Here is a 23397-nt window from a genome sequence, read left to right as displayed (position 1 = left end):
GTTTAATGCCTTCCAGTAAATGTTCTTCTTTAAATATATAAACATACAATATACCAGGGTTCCTCAATAGGCGGCCCGCGGGCCACTTCCGGCCCGTGAGAGGAAAATGTTTGGCCCGCGCTTATTTCAGGGTTTTCATGGTAACGTCAGCATAAGCACGTCACTGGCGCAAAAATTCAAGCATTACCTGCATTCGTGTTTCGCGCACAACGAAAATATGGCAAGTGTGAAGAAAAGAAAAGTGGACACGGAAAATAGACGATTTAAATCTGAATGGACTGAACAATTTTGTTTTATTTTGCCTGACCACCACAACGCAAAGCCAACGTGTTTATTATGCACGCAGAACGTGGCTGTCTGTAAGGCAGAAAATATCAAACGCCATTTCAACTCCTTGCACAGCAATTTTAACAGCAATTTTCCTGAACATTCTGAGACTCGCAAACAGAAGGTAACACACTTGGTTGCAGCTTACAAGCAATCCGTTGCTGTTATTCATAAAACCACATCCATACAGGAGAATGCCACCGCAGCATCCTTACCTGTGGCTTGGAACTTAGCAAAGGCCAAAAAGCCGTTCACGGATGCCGAATTAATTAAAACCTGTGCGATTGACATGGTGGATGAAGTTTTAAAACACTATGAGAAAACGAAGAAAATGGTTGAGGAGCTATTACATAAGGTGCCATTATCCGATTGCACCGCAAAAAAAAGAGTGGAGGCACTGGCGGGTGAGTGTCTGTCCAATCTTTTATCCGACATAAAGAAAGCCGAAGTTATGTCACTTGCAATAGACTCGTCTTGCGATCGAACAGACATTGAACAGCTATCAGTGTTTGTCAGATTTTTTGATGGGAAGGTTTTCCGCGAAGAGCTGCTTTGTTTGCTGGAAATACAGGGACGCACAACCGGAGAAATCATTTTTAACAAACTGATGCAGTTCTTTGAAAAGAATGGATTAGATTTAAGCAAACTTGTGTCAGTTGTCACTGACGGGGCTCCGTCAATGGTTGGTCATCACAGAGGTCTGATAAGCAGGCTAGCTGCTGTCAATCCAAAACTAATAGCATTTCACTGCATAATTCATAAATTGGTGTTGTGTGCTAAATTGTCTGGAAAAATGAAAGAGACAATGGATACTGTGATGAGGCTGGTCAATTTTATTCGCGCGAGTTCTGGTCTGCAACATCGCCTCTTCCGAGCCTTGCTGGAAGAAATGTCTGCAGAACGGCACGATCTTTTGCTGCACAATGATGTCCGCTGGCTGAGCAAGGGCCGTGTGCTGGAACGAGTGTGTGAACTTCAACATGAACTTTGTACATTTTTAAGCAGCCTTCAAAGCCAAAAGGCAGAGACATTTCTGAGGTTTTTGAACGACAACACAGAGATGGCATTCATGCATTTTTTGTGCGATATCATGTCTCACCTAAATCAGCTTAATTTGCAATTGCAAGGCAAAAACCACACTATTGCTGACATGTACGAAGCGGTTGAGGCTTTTCGTTTAAAGCTGGACCTTTTTGAACGGGATCGTCAAGGGAGAAAGCTGCACTTTCCATATTTACAACAGCATTGCGAGAAACACCAGATGCAAGAGGTCCTGTTAATGCGCGACTTCGTGATGAGACTGGCAGAGAATTTCAAAGAGCGATTTCAGAGCTTTAACCTGTCAAGTGAACTCCTCCTCCCAGCTAACAGAAAAAAGTTCTAAGAACGTTCCCTGAAAGTTCCCAAGGTTCCCAAAAACGTTCTGCCAAAGGAAAAAGTGTCCAGTTTTCTTGACGTTCTAAGAACGTTTTTGTGTTGTCTCAACGTTAGAGGAATGTTACATTTTACCATTTTAAAACGTTATGACAATGTCATGTTTTAATGTTCACACAATGTTTAAAACAACAACTGTTTATTATATTGACTTGTTTGACTATTATGTAAATGACAGAGAAACATTGCATTTTATTATTTTATAAAACATTATTTCTGAATGTTCAGTAAATATGTTGCTGTAGAAAACACAATTCACTTATTAGGCTTAGATGTTGATGTTTTGTTTAATTTTAAGTCACCATTATTGTGATTGGTGTTTGTTTTAGTTGGACTCTTTTGCTTGCTAGTTTTTTTCCCGGTTGTGTTTGTGATAATACACCACATTTGTTATGAACATGTAAAGTTAGTAGTGTAATTCTGTGGTAGTTGGTACATAATGGTAAAGATCACTACCTAATTAATTTATTAATCAAAAGTGTATTTTCTGTCAATGATGTAAATGAGATCCAGCACTTTCACAGCAGTTTGTCATTAAGGAGTTTTAGAAACATTGGACAAAAAATATCTGCTGTATAACTGGGATGCACAAACATCAAGAATCAGAGTATGAATCTCAACCATGGTGACAAATAAAATTGTAAAAAAAACATTATTTATCCATGCTGCAGTGCATGCTGGGAGTCCTGAATGAGATTTGTAATTTGTTGATACCCAGCATGCATTGCAGCATGAAGTTTTTCATTTATTTGTCACCATGGTTGAGATTCATACTCTGATTCTTGATGTTTGTGCGTCCCAATTATAATGCGGATATTTTTTGTCCAATGTTTCTAAAACTCCTTAATGACAAACTGCTGTGAAAGTGTTGGATCTCATTTACATTATTGACAGAAAATAAACTTTTGATTAGTAAATTAATTAGGTACAAACTACCACAGACTTACACTATTAACTTTACATGTTCATAACAAATGTGGTGTACTGTAAAACTTCAAATAATAGCCGAGTCTCAAATAGACGCTTGTCTCTTTTAGACGCCTGGTGTGACGACAGGTTTGTGTAAATAAACGCCTGTCTCAAATAAAGGCCGGGTCTGTTTTTTAGTTTCGGGTTGTATTTAATCTTCTAAAACCCGTCAGATCGTCTGTTTAAGCCAGTTCTATGGTGCAGATAGCACACGCTAAAGTTTTGATTACCGGTAGATATCACGTGACAGACACAGTCGTTCCATTACTCATCACTATGACAACCCAACAAGGTTCGTCGTCAGGATTGAAGTGATGATGACAGTAGCGAAGTGGCAATCGGGAGAGTCTGGACTTTTTTCCCTCGTAGGCCGGTAGTGTTTTGAGGCCGCTGATAATAGCCGGGCTTTCAGTCTTTGTCATGCATGCACTCCCGCCACCCATTGTATTTCTCACGCGGAAACACTGTTTATCATATTTAATATGCTGCAGCGCCCAAAATGTATCTGGCTGCACTGCTCTCTCTATCAAGCCTGACTCCCCTGGAGTTCTAGTCGAGCGAGCCAATCCAAAAAATTAAAGAAAGAGGCTACACAATAGCCAATCAGAAAATTGCACTGTTGTATCTGGGTAAGATTTCACGCAACAACCAATAAAAAGCATATCCTCGTTTGCTTTATTTATGCTGCCAATAATTTAAGACTGTTATTCTTACACAAACTATTATTTGAAGTTTTACGGCAGGGGTCGGCAAGTAACTTTGGCCGCGGGCCAAAATTTTTTTTAGCCAGTAGATGGCGGGCCAACTGCTGTTGGCACACTTACGTCTTATTTTGAATTAGCCTAGTATAGGCTATCTGATCTTTTGTCAAGAAACATTGTCTTTATTTCCTATTTAAAATACGAAAGACGGCATTAAAAATGGCTAAAAACATGGTTATGGGTCTGTGTATTATTCGTTCAATCGTTTTTTAAATTAAAAACAAAAATGAAAAAATTAACCACCACGGGTTTTCTGATTGTGTGCTCAGATAAAAAATTAATTACTGGATTAGACAATTTTTTTATTTAACACCTTTATAGGCATAATATATAAATTAAATCATTTTAAACAGATCAAGTACTATTAGTGGTAACATTACAGGCATTTATGCTCTCATGAAAGACTCTTACAGTCCGACTTTTGAACTGTATTCCTTTTTTATTAATATTTATCCGGGACACACACATACACACCTAAGGTTTAAGGAGGTCTCCGCTTTTTGTCCAGCTCCGACAAGGTTCTATTCAGTAAACCGCTTAAAATACACTCTGTGTTCACCTGCTTTATTTCCCGACCTGACGGGTCCGCAAAACTTAACGTTTGATCTCGTTCCCAGAATCTCAAATTCAATGTCTCTAACGAAAAAAGAGAGATGAAGTAGCCTATAACAATTATAAATGTTATACAAAAATTTGTGTTCGTGCCAATATAAATATTATTTTAACATTGTATTGTTAGCAGAGAAAAAATGTCACAGAAAAAAAAATGAAATATAAATAATAAATTAAATAGGACAAAGCCTCTCACTCAAACCGAAACCATTGGTTGCAGAGTTGCTGTTCAAACAAATTGCTGAAAATCCTCCTTTGCCAAATTTATTTTTAAAAGGAGGTAAAGATCAAAGAACTATGCGTTAGGAAAATTAATAATGGCTTTATTTTAATAGACATGTAAAACCATATTTTGGCGGATTACTTTCATTTTTTAACGAATTTACCTGCCCATTTAGTCTTAATAATTAACGGTAAACGAACTTGACTTGCTGTCGAACCTAAGGTCGGGCTCGAGCCCCAAGTTCAAGTAACAGAACAGAACAGTAGATTCCTTTAAAATCTACGTTAAAAGTGTAATAGTTAAAATATTACTGCAGTAAAAGAGTTTATTTTATCATATTTTGTGTAGTGGTTTCTAAATGCCTGCAATTACTTTTCAGTAATTTGCAATGTCACGGAGTTAAACGTCTTCACGCGTGACGCATTGACATGATTTACGAGGTAAATTTGCAAATGATTCATGAAGTCAAACCTCTGCAATTATTTGATTGATTGTGTTTTAGAAGTGTGTTCAAAATCTAATGACAGTTATGATCGCGGATGCGCTGGTAGAGAAAGAGAACGAGAAAGAGCGGCCGGTTAAGATTAAACTAGCTATATTATACGCATTTTTTTCAGGACATTCTTGCGAGCCGGTGGCAACTTGTCCACGACGCAAATATTTTTTTATCAGGTAATACATATTATTTGTCAGTGTGTTATACGCGAATAAATAATAATGAAAAAAGTTCAAAAGTCGGACTGTAAGCGAATGAGACTTACCGGAAAGGTTTCTATTCAAACCCTTATAAAACCCTTATTAAAATGTAATCTGTTAGTACCTGATCTGTTTAAATTTATTTCATTGGTATATGTCTGCTAAGGTGTTCAATTAAAATTCGTCCGAACCCGTTTTCATTCATTTTTGTTATTTTTGATCTGAGCGCACATTCAGAAAACGAGTCGTTTGATTTTAGTTCAGGAAATAAATAATAGAAAAACAAGTCGTTTTTCTTTCTTTCTTTTTTTGGTTTTGATTTGAAAAACGAATGAAGGAATGATACACGGGGCCATTTTTGTAAACTGTTATTTTAAAAAAAAAAGTGTGATTAAAAAAAAAAAAAAAAAAAAAAAACGGATTTCAAATTAATCCGACGGGCCAGAAAATATTACTGGCGGGCCACTTTTGGCCCGCGGGCCGCCTGTTGCCGACCCCTGTTTTACGGTATTATCACAAAGCTAACACAACCAGGGAAAAAACTAGCAAGCAAAGAGTCACGAGTCCAACTAAAACAAACACTAATCACAATAATGGTGACTTAAAACTAAACAAAACATCAACATATAAACCTAATAAGTGAATTGTGTTTTCTACAGCAATATATTTACTGAACATTCAGAAATTATGTTTTATAAAATATTAAAATGCAATGTTTCTCTATCATTTACATAACAATTAAACAAGTCAATATAATAAACAGCTGTTGTTTTAAACATTGTGTGAACATTAAAACATGACATTGTCATAACGTTTTAAAATGGTAAAATGTAACATTCCTCTAACGTTGAGACAACACAAAAACGAGAAAGCTGGACACTTTTTCCGTTGGCAGAAAGTTTTTGGGAACCTTGGGAACTTTCAGGGAACGTTCTTAGAACTTTTTTCTGTTAGCTGGGCTCTTCCTAAGACAGCCATTTTCAGTCCCAGCAGATGGACAATGGACTGCTGAGGCCAAACGCCTGGTTTCATCCTTAGACGAAGCATCTTTACAGCTGGAAATTTTGGAAATGTCAAAATCTGATTTGCTCAGAGAGCAACACAAGGAGGCTAGTGTGAGCGAAAAGGCATTTAAGTTTGCTGCTCCTTCTGCCTGGAATTGCTTGCAAAGTGCTTTAAATCTGAGGACACTGGTTCCGTTGGACACTTTTAAAAAACTTTTACATGATTTGGAAAATGAAACATCGGGCTGTAGATGTTTTAACTAGTTTCATATTGATAGTGGAATTTTGATGGATTTGCTTGTGTGTGTATCTGTGTATGTTTTGTTGATGATTTTTGTTCAAACTCAAATGTGCTTGTATCTGTCAATCTTGACAAGGACGCTCTTGCAAAAAATTTTTAATCTCAATGTGCTTTCTTTCATGGTAAAATAAAGGTTTGATAATAATAAAAAAATAAAAGTTGGCATGTTTGCCCATTATAGTTTTAAATAATTATGCTATTCTTATCATCACCAACGCACATTTTGTCCTGCCGGACACCTTCTTGCACCTGAATAATGAAATGCGCGTGGCTGTGAGATGCACTTGAGATTTTGTTATTCGCGCTGTGAGTGAGTTGGTACCGTTTCCATGGCATGCAATAAATATCAGAGCACCTGGGCATGACGCACTTAAATTAATGGCTTCATGTTTAAGAAGATTGCGCCCGTAACAGTAGGCTATTTGTGTGTATTTAATTGAACATTTTCTGTAGACACCAAGTACTGAAACTAAGTAATTAAATAACAATAATCAGACACGCGCACATAATAAACCCCTATATATGTTTAATGGACCGTCCCTCCCCCTTGTGCGGAAAGCTGTTTTTCTCTAGAAGCCCTGAACACAGGATAGACAGTAAATTATGATTAACAATGACTTTTGTGTATAGTTCATATCATACAGAATATGACTTCTGTAACTTTCACCAGCAAAATAAATAAATTATGAAAATATAAAAAAGTGCGGTGATGACGATGATGACCTCAGCACCGCGGTAGGCATCTCATTACTGCGGTGATGCAGTGATGTGGTTATCGTCACAGCCCTACCATAAACACGCAGCTATGACACGCAGCTCCAGGAAATGGCTTAAGAATATATTTATATTGCTATTCTTCAAACCTTTTCAGGTATTTCCATAAAGAATATGAATATGTATAATGATTATGTTTGACGAGTGTTGATTTTTCAAATGCATGTTATAAACAACTCAAACTAACAGTGATTTCATATTGATAAGGACTTACTGATCAAAAGCTGTTGTACATGAAATAGCTGTGATATTGGCTGTGCGATTCAGAATAGTTATTGGCCATGTATTATTAGTGTATATCGGCATTTATCGGTGCACCCCTAGTCATATTAAAAGAAATTTTTCAACCAGTTAAAAAAAAGATACATTTTTTGAATCACCATTCATCCTAAAAGCACACACAAACACACTTACCTTTAATAACGAAGAACTGCAGTTATTTCAAATGCTTGCTTTTGCAGTGGACCACCCCCCTTCATGTTGAACTTTGACATTAGTGAATTTTTTAAAACTCTAAAATACAAAAGACAATGTTGTTAACTGTTGCAGACTGATCAATCTATGTGTTTGTTAAACCTTCATATGAATAAAAATAAAGTTGTCCTACGAAGTCGCACAACTTTGACACCTTAATAGCACATGCCTTTTTTAGTACCTGGAAATAATGCCCACTGACCTGCAATATTTCCCTCACTCTGACATAAGGGACAAAAGATGGCCTGCCCCAGCAGTGCGGATATGGTTTTGTGTATAACTTTACAGTGTTTTAAAGAGCATCGATTCACGGTTTTACATTTTCTTTGGTGTGTAAGTGTGTATTAGTACATGTTAACGATATGCAAAAGGTACAAATCCCAAAGTAAACGATGACGTGAGTTATCGTCTCCAACGTAAATCTCTTTTCTTGGACTACAAAAAAAACACACAGATTGTAGGCAACATGACCGACATTATCATAATTCCTCCCGCTTCCGACTCAGCCTGTAAGTTAACTCCTGTTAGCACTGCATTGCGATTGAATCTTTCAAACATGGTAAGGAGCGTCACATTTCCGGCTGACGCCAGAGGTATTCAGGCCCAGGGTCATAGTAAGCTTTTCAAAAGTGCGGGGGATAGATGAAATTTTGAATTTGATATAAACACCTCATATACACACGTGCACTTGGGATGGAAATAAGCGCCACCCATGACACAAACACACACACACATGGCCTCTCTTCCTTCATAGACCTCTTTCACAAACTGTAACATTCATTTCATTGCTCACCTGTGAACCTTCCTGTGTTCTCTCTGAAACTGATGCCTCCAGCAACTTCCTCCCCTAAACAAGGGTGCATTGGTAAAGGAATAGGGTCAAACAGTTACAGCTGTGGCACTAGCAAACCTATGTGAATATTGAAAAGTAATATCATGAAATAGATGCAAACAATAGTCCCTTTCACACATACAGTCTTTACTGGTAATTTACTGGTAAATTGCAGTTAACATGTCATGTGTGAACAGAACCTTTCCGGTAAATCAGTGCTCCCAATTTACCAGTAAGACAGGTTGTAAGATTAACGGTAATTTGCCGGTAAGCGCTGTGTGTGAACAAAAAATATAGCATTACCGCCATTTAGATGACGTCAGACCGCGCTGACAGATCGGGCGGGCCAATCAGAAAGTTTTTTATACAGGTGACGCGGTTTCCCCCAGACTGTTTACGGACGTTTCCACACACATGTTGCTTAAAAGTCGAGCACACCTGAAGTTAACATCCACATTTCTTCACCAAAGTTGTTTAAAACAGCTTACCATCTAATTGCCAAATTGCCGACATCCTTAGCACACCATCTGTGAAGCCTAATGTGCAAACGCGCAGGTTCCGTTTGACGCCGCCTAACGCAATGTTGTTTGGTCACGAGCAACTTCGCGACCGCTTGCCACAGATGTGAAAACAACAAAATACAGACCGTGGATATTAAGTCATAACCCACCGTTTACAAATACGACACGGACGGAGCTCGCCGGCCGCGCGCAACAGGTAACTTCCGCTTTCTCTCCGAGTTTACCGGTATTTTGATACTGATGTGTGAATGATGTCTTACTGGTAAAAAGACGGAACGTCACTGCATGTGTGAACAGCATATTTTTGTATTTACTGGTAAATTCATTCTGGTAAATTCATGGTAATTTACCAGAATTACTGTGTGAAAGAGGCTAATATCTAATGGTAATAGGCTGCTGTTGTTTAATTTCAAAATGTATCAGCTGTCAACTTCACTTACAGGATTTCTCTTGAAAATGGTGTCAATCGTCTCCCTTTTCTTCATCTTAATGATACTGCGTGACAAAATGATAGAAAAAAAACTTGATAGTGACATGGGTCTGACAGGACTGTGACTAATGCTGCGTTCCAGGCAGGTTTTTGAGCACGTGAATTACGACTTCAAAACCACGACTTACGACTCTGAACTGGGAGTATGCATTCTTGCTGGGTTGTTTTTACAACCTTCTACTAGGGCTGCACGATTTGGGTAATTTTTCCCATTGCGGTTATTGGTGCTAATATTGCGATGTGCGATTGCGATTATAATAAATGGTATCATGAGTCAACTTGATGGGTTTTAAGGAAAATCCACACACAGTTTAGTGATAATGCTAAAATGTGTATTTGTAAAACTAGAAATGTTTTTGTATTGCCACGTGATGTAGCAACTGCTCAGTGTCAGTAATCCTAAATCCAAAATACCGCCATACAACAGACGTAGAGTTTTTTTTCGGCTACCAGATCACTGTCAATCTCCTCTGCATCCATCTTCGCTCTGGTATTTCCGCGCTGCGCACACACAAGTGACAACGCACGCCACACACAAGTGACAACGCACGCCACACACGTGCATGCCACACGTGCACTGCCTTTTTTTGTCCGGTTTTTTTTTTTTAAACAGCAAGAAAAATCATCAAACTGTTATCAGAAAGTTTGTGTTAACAAGTCCACACATTTATTTATTTAATATAATTGCACCATTTTGCTGTCATATAATCGCACAGGCTGACATTGCGATTGCGATGCGATTAATTGTGCAGCACTACCTTCTACCTGTGAAAGTGCACTGGAACGGCAGTTAAACCCGTGACTTCCCACCCGTAAACTCGTATTAGATCGATGTCCCAACAAACACAAAACGTTCCCCTAACGTTCCCATATGGTTCCCATTTGGTTATTTTTTTGGGAACCAAATAAGAACGTTCTGGGAACGTTCCCTGTAGGTTATTTTTATAATAACCTAAAGAGAACCTTCCCGGAACGTTCCCTGCAGGTTATTTTTAGTTTTTTTTTATAACCTAAAGGGAACCTTCCCGGAACGTTCCCTGCAGGTTATTTTAAGGTTTTTTATTTATAACCTAAAGGGAACCTTCCCGGAACGTTCCCTGCAGGTTATTTGTAGGTTTTTTATTTATAACCTAAAGGGAACCTTCCCGGAACGTTCCCTGCAGGTTATTTGTAGGTTTTTTATTTATAACCTAAAGGGAACCTTCCCGGAACGTTCCCTGCAGGTTATTTTTAGGTTTTTATTTATAACCTAAGGGGAACCTTCCCGGAACGTTCCCTGCAGGTTAGTTTTAGGTTTTTTATTTATAACCTAAAGAGAACCTTCCCGGAACGTTCCCTGTAGGTTATTTTTAGGTTTTTTTTTATAACCTAAGGGAAACCTTCCCGGAACGTTCCCTACCTCCTGAAAAAAACAGCTTAAACCAGGCTAAGCTGGTTGGCTGGTTTTAGCTGGTTTAAGATGGAAATAGCTGGCCAGCCTGGTCAAGCTGGTTTCCCAGCCTGGTCAAGGTGGTCTCCCAGGCTGGTCAAGGTGGTCTCCCAGGCTGGCCAAGCTGGTCTCCCAGGCTGACCAGGCTGGTCAAGCTGGTCTCCCAGCCTGGCCAGGCTGGTATTATGGCTGGTCAAGCTGGTCTCCCAGCCTGGCCAGCTTAAACCAGCTAAGACAAGCCAGCCTGACCACCAAGCAGGCATGACCAACCTTCAACGTTGAAATTTGATTAAAATAACCTCAGTTGTTTTTTCAACATTGATACAATGTTGAAACAAAGGTGAATGGTAAACGATTGCTAAAGGTTAATACAATGCTTAAAAATCAACGTTGAAATTTGGTTGAAATAATGTCAGTACGGCGAATGGTAAATGGTTCTTTTATGACATTTTAATTTGTGAATCCTTTAGATAAAAATGTAAAAACTCATTTAATGAAAATACTTATTTTTATAAAATTTAACAAAAGTAATTGATCAAGTTAAAAATATATTAGACACATGCAAATAAATCATCTTTGTATCTTTATTTTTCCCTTTTAAAACAAGTGCCTTTTTGGTAAATATTTTTCTAGGTTCCTCATATTATATAATGTTTAAGAAGCTAAAAATATTTTTTGTATACTATTTGATTGATTTTAACACTGGTGGGGCATTTGATTTCCATATGAATTTAGGAGATGGATTAGGCTATTTTTTTAAGCATTATTATGGTTGTTTTATTTTTATTATATTTTCATCACAATGTCTAAAATATAACGTTTCAAATTAGTGCTGGGCAAAGATTAATCCTGATTAATCGCATACAAAATAAAAGTGATTTTTTTTTTTGCATAATATATGTGCGTGTACTGCATCTAATTATTATGTATATTTAACCACACACACATTCATATATTAATTTCAGAATTGTTTTATTTATATATCTTTTTTTATTTATATTATAGATTATATAAAAATATAAATAAATATATATAAACATGTAAATGTTTCTTAAATACATATATGAATGTGTGTGTATATATTTATACATAATAATTAGACACAGCACACACTCATATATTATACCAATAATCACTTTTATTTTGTATGCGATTAATCGCGATTAATCTTTGCCCAGCACCATTTCAAATATAAATTTTAAGAATACCCTTAATAATATAATAACATACAACCTTTTATCTGCTTTCTTTATGGTTCCACAGACAGCTCCCTCAGCCTTTTGTATGCAAAACATGCCCATGCAGGCCCACTGTGAGGTATATTGTGGGACAGTGTGGGCAAGGCAAACTCACACCACATCCCAAATGGGCCCCCAAATTATCATTGTTTGTTATTATCTTAGCAGATAATTTTCTTTTGCTGTTTGTTGTTGTTGTTTAATCAAAAACCAGTTACTACACTTTTATTATAATAAAACCATTTTTTTATTTTTATTTTTTTATAAAGCTCTGTCCATTTAGAACAAAATGTGCATGCATGTTTATGAAATAATTGTACCCTCCCCCGGGTGAAGATCTAAAAAGCTATGTTTTAAAAGCACAATATTTCTGTTTATTTTAATACAAGAAATGTTTATTGTTAAACAAGTTCTAATTTTCAGTTCAGTCTGGACGTGGGACATCTTTTTTACCATCTTTATTGTTCTTTAACATGTTGTCTTTTGTTATGTGTTATTAGCGAGGGGCAACCTTCCGATCTCTCTAATGAAGCCAACACGGAAGTGATTTAAACTGCAATTCATCGACTGGCTCCAAAAGGGAGTCAATTCCCATAGACTCCCATGTTAAAAATTGCCAACTTTACAGTAGAAAATAATATGTTTACAGCCTGGTACAAAAAGTGTTTTTGGCCTATATAGCTAATTTTGCCCGTCATGACAACTGTGAGGGGGGTGAATGTTTTTGTAACTCATCCGTTTAAATTATATTAAGCCTTAAACTTCTGCATAATTAAGGGCGTGGCCGCTTGAGTGTCGGTTGAACAGCCACTGCTGTCACTAGACTCGCGCTAGGCGGGCGTGGTTTCACCTCAGCTTTACCCATATCCCGCCTCTTTACGTCAATGTATCGCGAGAGCGAGTCAAGAAATTACACTCTCGCGGTACAATGACGTTTACCTGTCAGCGCAGCAAGAAGTCGAACACACGTATTTGCGTGCGCGCGCCTCGGTCCTTGTGAGTTCAAAGTGGATTTTAACCGTTTACCTCAGACGACAGTTTTCATTTCTATGGTAAATTCTAAGGTAAGTTTTTATTAATTCCTGGTTAAGTCATTAAAATAAGTTCACAGTTATGTTTGTTTTGTTTTTATTAACAGTTAATTCGATATGACTCAAATATTCTGAACTTTAATGTTGACCGTTGATGCAGTGGTTTGACTGAGCTCGTGACGCATCTGAGCTAATGTAGTAAAGATCTTAAATTTGTCTTTACCTTCTATAAAAATGTGTTATCCTCGTTCTTCAAATTTATTTGACATTGTTTAGTTAATTATAACGCAAGTTATTTAAATGTAGGGTTTGACGCGTAAATGTAGGGTTATTTAACTTACAGTACGGACACACAGTTTTCAGTAAGTTAGCCTGTTAAAACGGTTAAGAATTTAAACAGAAGCCATCAATTCTGGATTAATAAGTATTGTATATTTATGTTCACTTTTCTTTACAGGTCATTTTCTTGTTGTGTTGTGTTGTGATGTGTTCCATTGGCTGAAGAGTAAGTATTATTTTGTGTTTATATTTGCATCCAATACATAAGCGCCCAAAAAGTGCATATCTGGTTTATCATTGTAATTAGGAAAATATAAGAAAATAATTTAGGATACAATGGTTATTGTTCAGCACAGCAATTCATTTCTTTTTGATTTGATTTGATTTATTGGACAAAAAGTGAAATAACACATTTGTCAAGGATAACACAATAAAGTTAAAATAACTTATTTCCATTGTGGTCCTTAATGTCACTATTCCTTCTACAGTATGTAAGTTAGGCTTACATATTTCAAACCCTTTGTTTTCAATAGACAGAGCCAGAAGTGAATTCATAGTTCAGAGTGGATGTTGACATAAGTTTTAGAGAGGCTTCATATTGACATATAAAATTTGTCTTTGTGGTGGTGTACATAACAGCATTATTTTCTATCTTTATGTATTATGGCTTTAATCATAATTTTTTAAATGATGGCTATGTCCATGACCTACCACCCACCATTGTAACGCACCACCAAGCTAGCATTTTGTAATAGAAATCAATAATTTACAATTTATTTTTGAAGCATCTCCCCTACAATATTACAATTCATTTAGTATTTGTTTTGTATTCAGATCAAATTCTACTACTCGTAATAACTAAGATGCAGTGTTTTGTATTTCACAATTTATATTTTCTTTTGAAAAGGGGCCATGACTTGTTTTTTATTTTATTATGTGTTTCATATTGTAGGCAGATTACCATGCAATTTGAAGAAGTGTGATAAAATACACAGAGGTGAAGTCACGTGTCTTTCCAGATGCCCAAATCTGTACCACTCAAAAGGTAATGAAGTGACAGTGTACCATGACAAATAATGTAAACATTATTTCTTTCAAAGTTGTACTTGGGCCACAGTTTTTTCTATTTCTAACCAAAACATTACATTTATGATTCTATACTAATGAAATATGTTTTTCTTTTTCCAAACTTTATCAAATGCAATGATCGCTAAGATGAGCCTGAAGAGGAGATTTGGGAAGATGCTGTTTCATAAGTCTTTGCTTTGCCAGATCACCTGTGTTAAGTTTGTAAAAGATATATTAAAAATAGGACCAGAACATCTCCTAATCAAATTTTTTGATCAGGTCGGGATGTCTGCTAACATGATGCCGTGTTGGTCTGGGCGAGTTTGAAGTCTCTCACAGACAGTCCAGAAGGTCTGGAGTCCATGTTAGCTTTTATTGGTAAGGGACTGCACAAAAGGCTGTTTGACCCACACCTAAAGCAACCAGTCAATAGCCTCTTTCACACAGTAGTTCTGGTAAATTACCATGAATTTACCAGAATGAATTTACCAGTAAATACAAAAATGTGCTGTTCACACACGCAGTGACGTTCCGTCTTTTTACCAGTAAGACATCATTCACACATCAGTATCAAAATACCGGTAAATTCGTTGAGAAAGCGGAAGTTCCTGTGGGGTGCGGCGAGCTCAGTGTTGTATTTGTAAACAATCCACGTCGTTCATATCCACGGTCTGTATTTTGTTGTTTTCACGTCTGTGGTAAACAGTCGCGAAGTTGCTCATGATGACTAAAAAACATTGCATGAGGCGACGTCAAACCGAAAATGCATTTTAAACAACAGTACTGTTTGCACTTTAGGCTTCACAGAGGGCGTGCTACGTCGGGAATTCTGCAAGTAGGTGGTAAGCTGTTTTAAACAGCTTTGGTGAAGAAATATGGATGTAAACTTCAGGTGTGCTCGACTTTCAAGGAGCATGTGTGTGGAAACGTCCGTAAACAGTGCGGGGGTAAACGCATCATTTGTATTAAACATTATGATTGGCCCGAAGCTGTCAGCACGGTCTGACGTCGTCTGTTCTAAATGCCGGTAATCCTATATTTTTCGTTCACACATAGCGCTTACCGGTAAAATACTGGTAATCTTACAACCTCTCTTACTGGTAAATTAGGAGCACTGATTTACCGGAAAGGTTCTGTTCAACTTCACACATGATCTGTTAACTGCAATTTACCAGTAAATGTTTGCTCTGTTCAGCATCTCTTTGGGGGGAGGGTTTTAAAGTTGATATGACCTAAGTATTCCGACCCTTTACTCAGTACTTAGTTAAACACCTTTTGAAGTAGCCGTTACAGCCTCAGGTCATTTTGGGTATGACACAGCAATCTTTGCAACTTCTGGATTCATTTGTAACCAAAGCAATCAGAAGCACCATTCACTTCTATAGTATTCTTTTATCCTACTATGGAAGTCAATGGTGCTTCAGGTCAGTTTGGTTACAGACATTCCTCAAAATATCTTAATGTGTTCATCAGAACCCATCAGCAACCATCAAGAGAAATTGGAGGCAGCTGAGCTAAATTGCAGATATTGATGCAAATGATCTGAATATGTATAATGTAAATACGTACATAAGCTAGGCATGTTCCAATCCTAAACTTTCAATATGGACATTTATATTATATTTCACAAGTTAATAATGATTTATATGCATAAAATAATGATTTACTGACTGCTTAATATGTTCTAGACTTTAAAAACGGTTGTGTTAAAACAAACCCAATCATTGTTATTTTTGGGACACATTTAAACTCACTGCCTTGTCCCAAACTAGACACAGCTGTGTTTTTATTTGAACAACACATTTGTGTTACTTTTAATACAACGTTGTTGTAAACACACAGAGTTGTGTCTAGTTTTGGACAACGCATTTAGTGTTTTTTAATGTAATATATAAACACTGATTGGGTTTGTTTTAACACAACCATTTTAATAAGATACTGTGATTTTAGAAGAATGCAAACAATTGCTGTATGTTAGAATTGTTAATTTTAAATTGCTCACACAGTAGGACTATAATTAATTACTACAGTAAACAATTCTGCCAAATGCATAAATGCAACAAAGTATATAGTCAGTATGTGTTCATAATTATTTTCTACTTATTAGAAAATACATGTTGTTGTTGTTTTAGATTAACTACATACGGTCCCTTGGGGGAGCCAACCCAGGTGAAGTCCACTGAAGTCCCGATTGCCTACAGCATGAAATGGAGGAAGGGTAAGAAAGCCTTCCAAATGCTTAGAATCTGCCCTTTAATAATAGGCAAGCTTTCTTTTTCGTCTCATTGTTTAAACTCATTTCTGTCCGTTTATTCTCAGCAATATCCAATTAAAAGAGACAGAATAAGATTGGACCAGAATATCACACTCTAAATTCTGCTGGGTTATTTTTAACCCAATGCTGGGTAAATATTGGACAGAACACATGGGTTACCTTTTAAATAAAGCACTGCATTGAAACAACCCAGTATAGGTTTATTTATTATTTACTAATGCAGTATGCCTACTAGAAATGGGTAAATTAAGGCATGCTCAAGAAGAAAAGTGGCCAAGAAGAAAATACATTACGTTAGGACTAGGGATGCTCCGATCGATCGGCCGCTTGGTATCGGCCGATAACGTCATTAAATGACTCGATCGGTCCTCGCTAAATTTGTCGATCTCATAAACCGATCTTTCTGTTTACCTTTGTCAACATAGGGCTCCTGAATGCGGCTGCAGTTAGAGACCATTTTTACGCAATGCGAGCATTTTTATAACCCATCGCTCGTGTGTGACATGAAGATTTGCATTTCTCTCTTTGCGCTTGCAGAGATAAGCGTATTTTCTATAAGGACGCGATCTGATCAACAGCGCGACGCGTCTTCACATTCCCATCAAACAGCGTATACAACACACATCTATCGCGGATAATTGCATCCTCATGCCAAAAGTTTATTATTTGCATGCGTTTTAAAGTTTGAGCGTTTAAACTTTCATTTTCCTCACAGCTGCTCTTGTCCATGTACATCCGGCGCATGCACACACAGAAGCCTCAGTCATCAGTGCACGTGAACAGAGTGATCTCTCTCACGTCTTAAAGCTACAGTATCCTAATTCATCTCTCAATAAAATCACTTTCTGCTCTTCACTAAAGAACTGTTATACTTCATACGAATGCGTGTATGTTTAATTCATACAGTTTAGACTTTGAAGTGTTTTATTTTTATCACTTTTAACTGACATAAGACTTTTTAAAGGCATATTCAATTTCTCTTTGCAGAAGAAATATTTGTTGTGCTAATTTTTTGATTCTCTATTAAAACAATAATAAACCTAATTACTGCAAGTAATATAACAAAGGCAACATCTGTGTTATTACTTTATCTAGAAAAAATGTTACCAGTAACAGTCATCAAAAAGCTTGCACATCAGCTTGAAAAATCGGTATCGGCATTGGTATCGGCCGATCACGAAGACAACAAATCGGTGATCGGTATCGGCCTGCAAAAACCCTGATCGGAGCATCCCTAGTTAGGACTAGGCCTGTCGCGATAAACGATAAATCGATTAATCGCACGGTAAATAAAATGAGCTCGATCATTTTTTTCGGCCGCAATAATTCACATTTGCATGCTTGTTTGTTTTCCTTGTCTCTCTCTCTCTCTACCAAAGAGACTGGATGACCGCTCCGTGCAACGAGTGACAAGGAGTGAACCCTCGTCAGTCATTTGTCAGTCGCATGATCTGTGTGGGGAGGGGGGACTCCTGGCTTAGCCTATCACAGTAGGCGTACTGAGGAGGATGAGCGCCGCGTAAAGGGCCGGGTATACTTTTTTTCCGCGTCCGGCTCGCGCGCGCACGCGTCCGCGCAGCTTTCCGAGTATAGTCCCCGCGGCTACACGCGGATGGCCGCGTTCGACACTATACGCAATACAAATGATTTCTTATTCAAATTATTCGTCTAACAGGCTGTCAGGGCAGCACTGATTTGGCGACATTTACAGTACATTAAAACATTTGGATAGGTGAAGAAAAGTAACTGATCCACCATTGCAAACACAGTTTAGGAAAAACAACAAGACAACAAAGAAAAGGAATCAAACAAACATGCTCCACAGCTTTCTGTTCTTGGAAGAAGTAAAAGTTAAAGAAGAAAAATGATAGTGTGTGTGTAAATGCTGTCTATTTCCTTTGTATAATTGTTTATAGTGGAGTGCCCTGTCTAAATATATTCAAGCGCATGCGCTGTCGTACGCGGACTGTACGCGCACTGTCCGCGCGGTCTCAAATTTTGGGCTGCACGCGGACGCTCCGCGCGGCCGGCCGCGGACCCTCCTGATGACGAAAATGACGTCATGCGGACGGCGCGCATACGCGGACGTCCCTAGTATACTTTCGGCTTAAGGAGTGTAGCAGGAGAAAACACTAGTTGAGACGAGAGTTGAAGAAAAAGATGGATTTACTAGAGGCTGTTTACACTTGTCATTAACATGCGTTTTCATCAGTCGGATCACAATGTTTTACGTCTTTTCTGACTTTTCTGACACAAGGTGAACAGTGCTATTTTTAACCTTTCATTGATAAACTAAAGCGGGTGATCTCCGCCGTTTCATTTTGCAAGCGTGTGAAAGTTGCGCGATCTTATTTCATCAATTGCGCTGAAAATTCAGAGAAAGCTCTAACATATACATGTAGAAAATACTGTGCAGCATGTTTACTTCCTAAACAAGCAGTGGACATAATATTAGTTTGCGTCCATATAAACTCATAATTACTCCCGCTGGCGTTTAAATGACAGCGGAAAGACTCGACCACCGTCTCGACAGACCACCCCCTCACAGTATTCAGGACAGAAGCGGTCGAAAGTGGACAAAAGAGACGGATTTAAATACCAGGTGTAAACGTGATATGTCTCTCTCGTCCACTTGTGATCTGATCAAAAACACATCTTAATACCAAGTTTAAACAGCCAAGTTTCAAAACCAAACGCTACAGCTGCAGTGTGGGAGTACTTTGGATTTAAACCTAATGACCGAGGTGAACCACTAAACCTGAACGAACCACTAAACCTGACCCAGCCGTTATGTCGCATTTGTGGTAATAACGTAGCACTTAAAAGTGGCAACACGACAAACATGCATATGCACCTAAAACGCAATCATCCTGTTATTTTGTTCATTTCGTGTGGATATTTAAAATGTCTTCCAGTTCCAGTATTACTTATTGTTTAGAAATAAAAGTTTATAGATCTTTGAAAAGGTGTATCTGCATTATTATAATGGTCCCGGAGCATCAATGTTATCGTCTATCGCGATAAATTCCGAGGCAATTTATCGTCTAGCAATATTTGTTATCGTGACAGGCCTAGTTAGGACTGATGTGATTTGTAACTGGTACTGATGTGCTTATAAAATAAGAAAAACATATAAATGATCAGAATATCAACTTGCATAATTATGCATGTAGTAATCATAACAACAGTTACAACCATACATCACAATTGTGATTATACAGGAGTATGATTATGACATGACATGATGAACTTGTATGTTTAATTCAGGGGTGGCAAATGTTGGTCCTGGAGGTCTGCAGTCCTGCAGAGTTTAGCTCCAGCTCTAATCAAACACACCTGAACAGGCTAAAATCAAGGTCTAAAGAGTTACTAGAAAGCTACGGGCAGGTAAGCTTTTATCAGGGTTGGAGCTAAAATCTGCAGGACTGCCCTCTCCAGGACCAATGTTCGCCATCCCTGGTTTAAATGGCACATATTTTACAAGGCCAATTCTTATGAATTTGTACAGTAAATCATACAAATACCTATGACTATTATTAAAATAAGAATGAATTAAATCAGTACAATGAGCCACCTCGTAACATACATAGTACTAATTGCCATGAGATTGTGTTTTTTTATAATCAGCTGAAAAATTAATTTAATTCTTTCATCGAATTGTATTTACAATCTACACATTATAGAAATTATTGACTGTGATTATTTTATTTTGTTTACAGAATCAACACAGAAAAACTACAAGGCATTAAAGGCCCTTGACGTGGAAGACTTAATTGCATTAGCCCTGAAATTTGCCCCACACAGAAATTTAAAATGGTAATCATATTCAGTGTTTCCCACAGGATTTAGAGAGACTTTTTTAGAGCATGTGGCGATTACGTCACACGCTAATTAGCATATATGTGATGTGTTTGCGTTTGATCGAGTGTTGGCACCTGAAATATGTTTAATTTCTTCTCTTTTATCTGTCACATTATATTGCATATTACAGTTTTTCTCAGTTGCTTAAACACATTTACTGAAATTATGCCTCATATTCTCTAAACAGTAAACACAATTGCATAACATCTCACACAATACTCCAAGTATTATATTTTCAGGTCAAAATTAAACTCTACACTCAAAACCATGGAGGCAACAGTGAAGCGACTCAAATTAGGCTTTACTCGTGGCTCAGCCTCCCTCATAATCATACCATGGACAAGGACATGGTCAGCTAGAGTGGCTTGAATCTGAGACTGCTTGTCACCTTTCACCATGTCCTCCTCCTCTTCCTCCTCCTTCAACAAGTCCTCTTCCTCCTCCTTCTTTCCCTCCTCCTCCTCCTCCTTTGCTAATTGAGCCTTAGCTGTGCTGACTTGAGTGAACAGTATTGAATGCTAGTGCTTTCCATATGACCACATGGTGTAAGCCCCGAGAGATGTAGGGATTTGTGTGTAGAGTTTTGAAGTAAAACTTCACTGATTTAAAACTCATGTGTTAAATCAGGGGAGTAGTGTTTATTGTTCAGCAAATTGATTTTGAATGATTGTGCTTCTTGAAAAATGGCGTTATGGTTTTGAAATTTTAGTTCAAAAGCCTGTTTATAGTGTTTCCGCAATCGAGAAAAACTGTAAAACAACTGCATGCTATTTTTTACATATTATCTGTTCGGTTGTCAGACATGAAACGAGTATACTATAAAGTAGTGACAAAACACGACCCAGAAACACCTTGTGTTCAATTTAACCAGTTGTTCCTTTAACGGCTGCTAAAATCCTGATTTATAAACGCGACATCGTCTGAAGCGCTTGCAAGAATGAATTAAGCCGTTTACCAGTAAAATATAAATGTAAATTGCAACCACCATACTCAATCCCACAGCGACATCTTAAAATAAAAACTCGTTTCAATCTGTATAAAAACTGTACTATTGCAGTACTAAACTTTTACCAACTTGTAGCTGTCGAAGTAACAAAAAAAAACCTTTTGAATAGATTTGTTCTAAAAATACTAAGGTAAAAGAGAATCATTTTGCTGATTAAATCAGTTGTTGTAGAGAAAATAGCCTACTTTTAAAGAAACCATGCGTAAAAGATAGCATACTTTTGAAAATTATGGTGTGAAACTTTTTTACTTGTATACACTATCATATTGGTTTAATAACTCTGCTTGTTCGTATATATATATATATATAGCCTTTATAGTTTAAAATAAAATGTCGTAAAGAATCATTATCAAAATTACTAATATCCTGGCGCTGAACTTTTTCTTGTTTGTATGTCTCTTGTTTATCAGTATACCAATATAATTATTTAAAATGAAATATTCTTCTGATAACCAAACTGCAGCGCACTAAATATATTTAAAACTTTTTACGAAGAAGTAGGCCTACACAAAACGCGTTTCAAATCTGTATATGCATTTTTATCAGACCATTTGACGGGGTCGTGCAACTTAATGATAATACTTTTGTCATTGAATTGTTCATCTAAATGTTTAACCTAATGTTACACTAACTTACGTTGCCTTTATTGTTTGTTACTTTTGCAGATGGCAGAGATTGCTGTGGAGTTCTGAAGTTCATTGTTTAAATGTTTTCATTTTTAATATATTAAAATGTTTTTTTGTATGTTGAATGTTCTACATGTTTATTGCCAATTTTATGTGTTATATAAGCAAATTATCTACCCTATTATATTATTATCTAAGTCTATAAATTCTATAAATGTTCCTGTGATTAATGATTTTGATTTTATGTCTACTAATAAAGAATCCATGGATCAACATGGATTGTGTGATTATTTGTTCATTTAAATAGATTATATATAAATAAACTTAGTTTATATAGTGAAATCGTGTTTTTTTTTAATGATTTAATTGTGAATTTTTATTATTAATGGTGCCTAAATATAGGGAATAACTAGAGGTTTTGAGAACGTTCCGGGAACGTTCTGGCAAGGTTCTGCAAACGTTCTGAGCAGGTTAGGTTGATGTTACCCGAATGTTCCCGGAACGTTCTGACAAAGTTAGGGGAACGTTCTGAGAACCTAAAAATAACGTTCTATTTCCGTAAAGAAAACTTTCCTGGGGAACCAACAGGGAACGTTTCAAAAATAACGTTCTGGGAACCAAAAACTAACGTTCTGGGAACGTTCCCGGAACCAAAACCTAACGTTCCGGGAACGTTCTGGGAACCAAAAATTGTTAGCTGGGGTACTCCCAGTTCAGAGTCGTGAGTCGTCATTTTGAAGTTGTGATTTACGGGTTACAGGGTGCCTGGAACGCAGCATAAGACTGCTAAATTTTGCTTATACTTATAATAAAAACACCCACACAAAGCCTTTCTGGTGGTGTAAATAATGTAATTTACCGTTTTAGTATGTCTAGGTATGTCACAAAAATTTTAAACATGGTTAAATGCTAAAACTAGTTGTTCAGATAGAAAGAGCTAGAAAAAAAAAACTTTACAATGACACAAAGACCAAGTCTATGTCTTCAAGAATAACAAAATACTGGCAATGGAATGTCGTTCAAATTCATTGAAATTTCGTTCACTTGTAGTTTAGCAATTAAACTAAATGTATATTACAATTTCAAGAATGTTTTTACTCCGCACGTCGCCTGAGGTAATCCGAAGTTTTGTCGAGAGGAACCAAACTGACAGCCACGACAGCGGA

The 23397-nt window shown here is 37.2% G+C and overlaps 1 long non-coding RNA gene across 2 annotated transcripts; it reads left to right on the top strand.

Annotated features, from left to right (window-relative positions):
* Positions 1-12416: 12416 nt before the first annotated feature.
* LOC135744834 (uncharacterized) lies at positions 12417-22424 on the top strand. Of its 2 annotated transcripts, XR_010530868.1 has the most exons (7): positions 12417-13149; positions 13574-13621; positions 14348-14440; positions 14611-14841; positions 16596-16681; positions 20458-20554; positions 22271-22424. It is a non-coding gene; the product is annotated as an uncharacterized lncRNA (long non-coding RNA). The 2 variants fall into 2 exon arrangements; XR_010530867.1 differs by having other exon boundaries at positions 14348-14841.
* The last annotated feature ends 973 nt before the right edge of the window (positions 22425-23397 follow it).

This window comes from Paramisgurnus dabryanus, chromosome 3 (assembly GCF_030506205.2).
Source record: "Paramisgurnus dabryanus chromosome 3, PD_genome_1.1, whole genome shotgun sequence".
Lineage (NCBI taxonomy): Eukaryota > Metazoa > Chordata > Actinopteri > Cypriniformes > Cobitidae > Paramisgurnus > Paramisgurnus dabryanus.
This window is presented reverse-complemented; position numbering and strand designations above follow the sequence as displayed.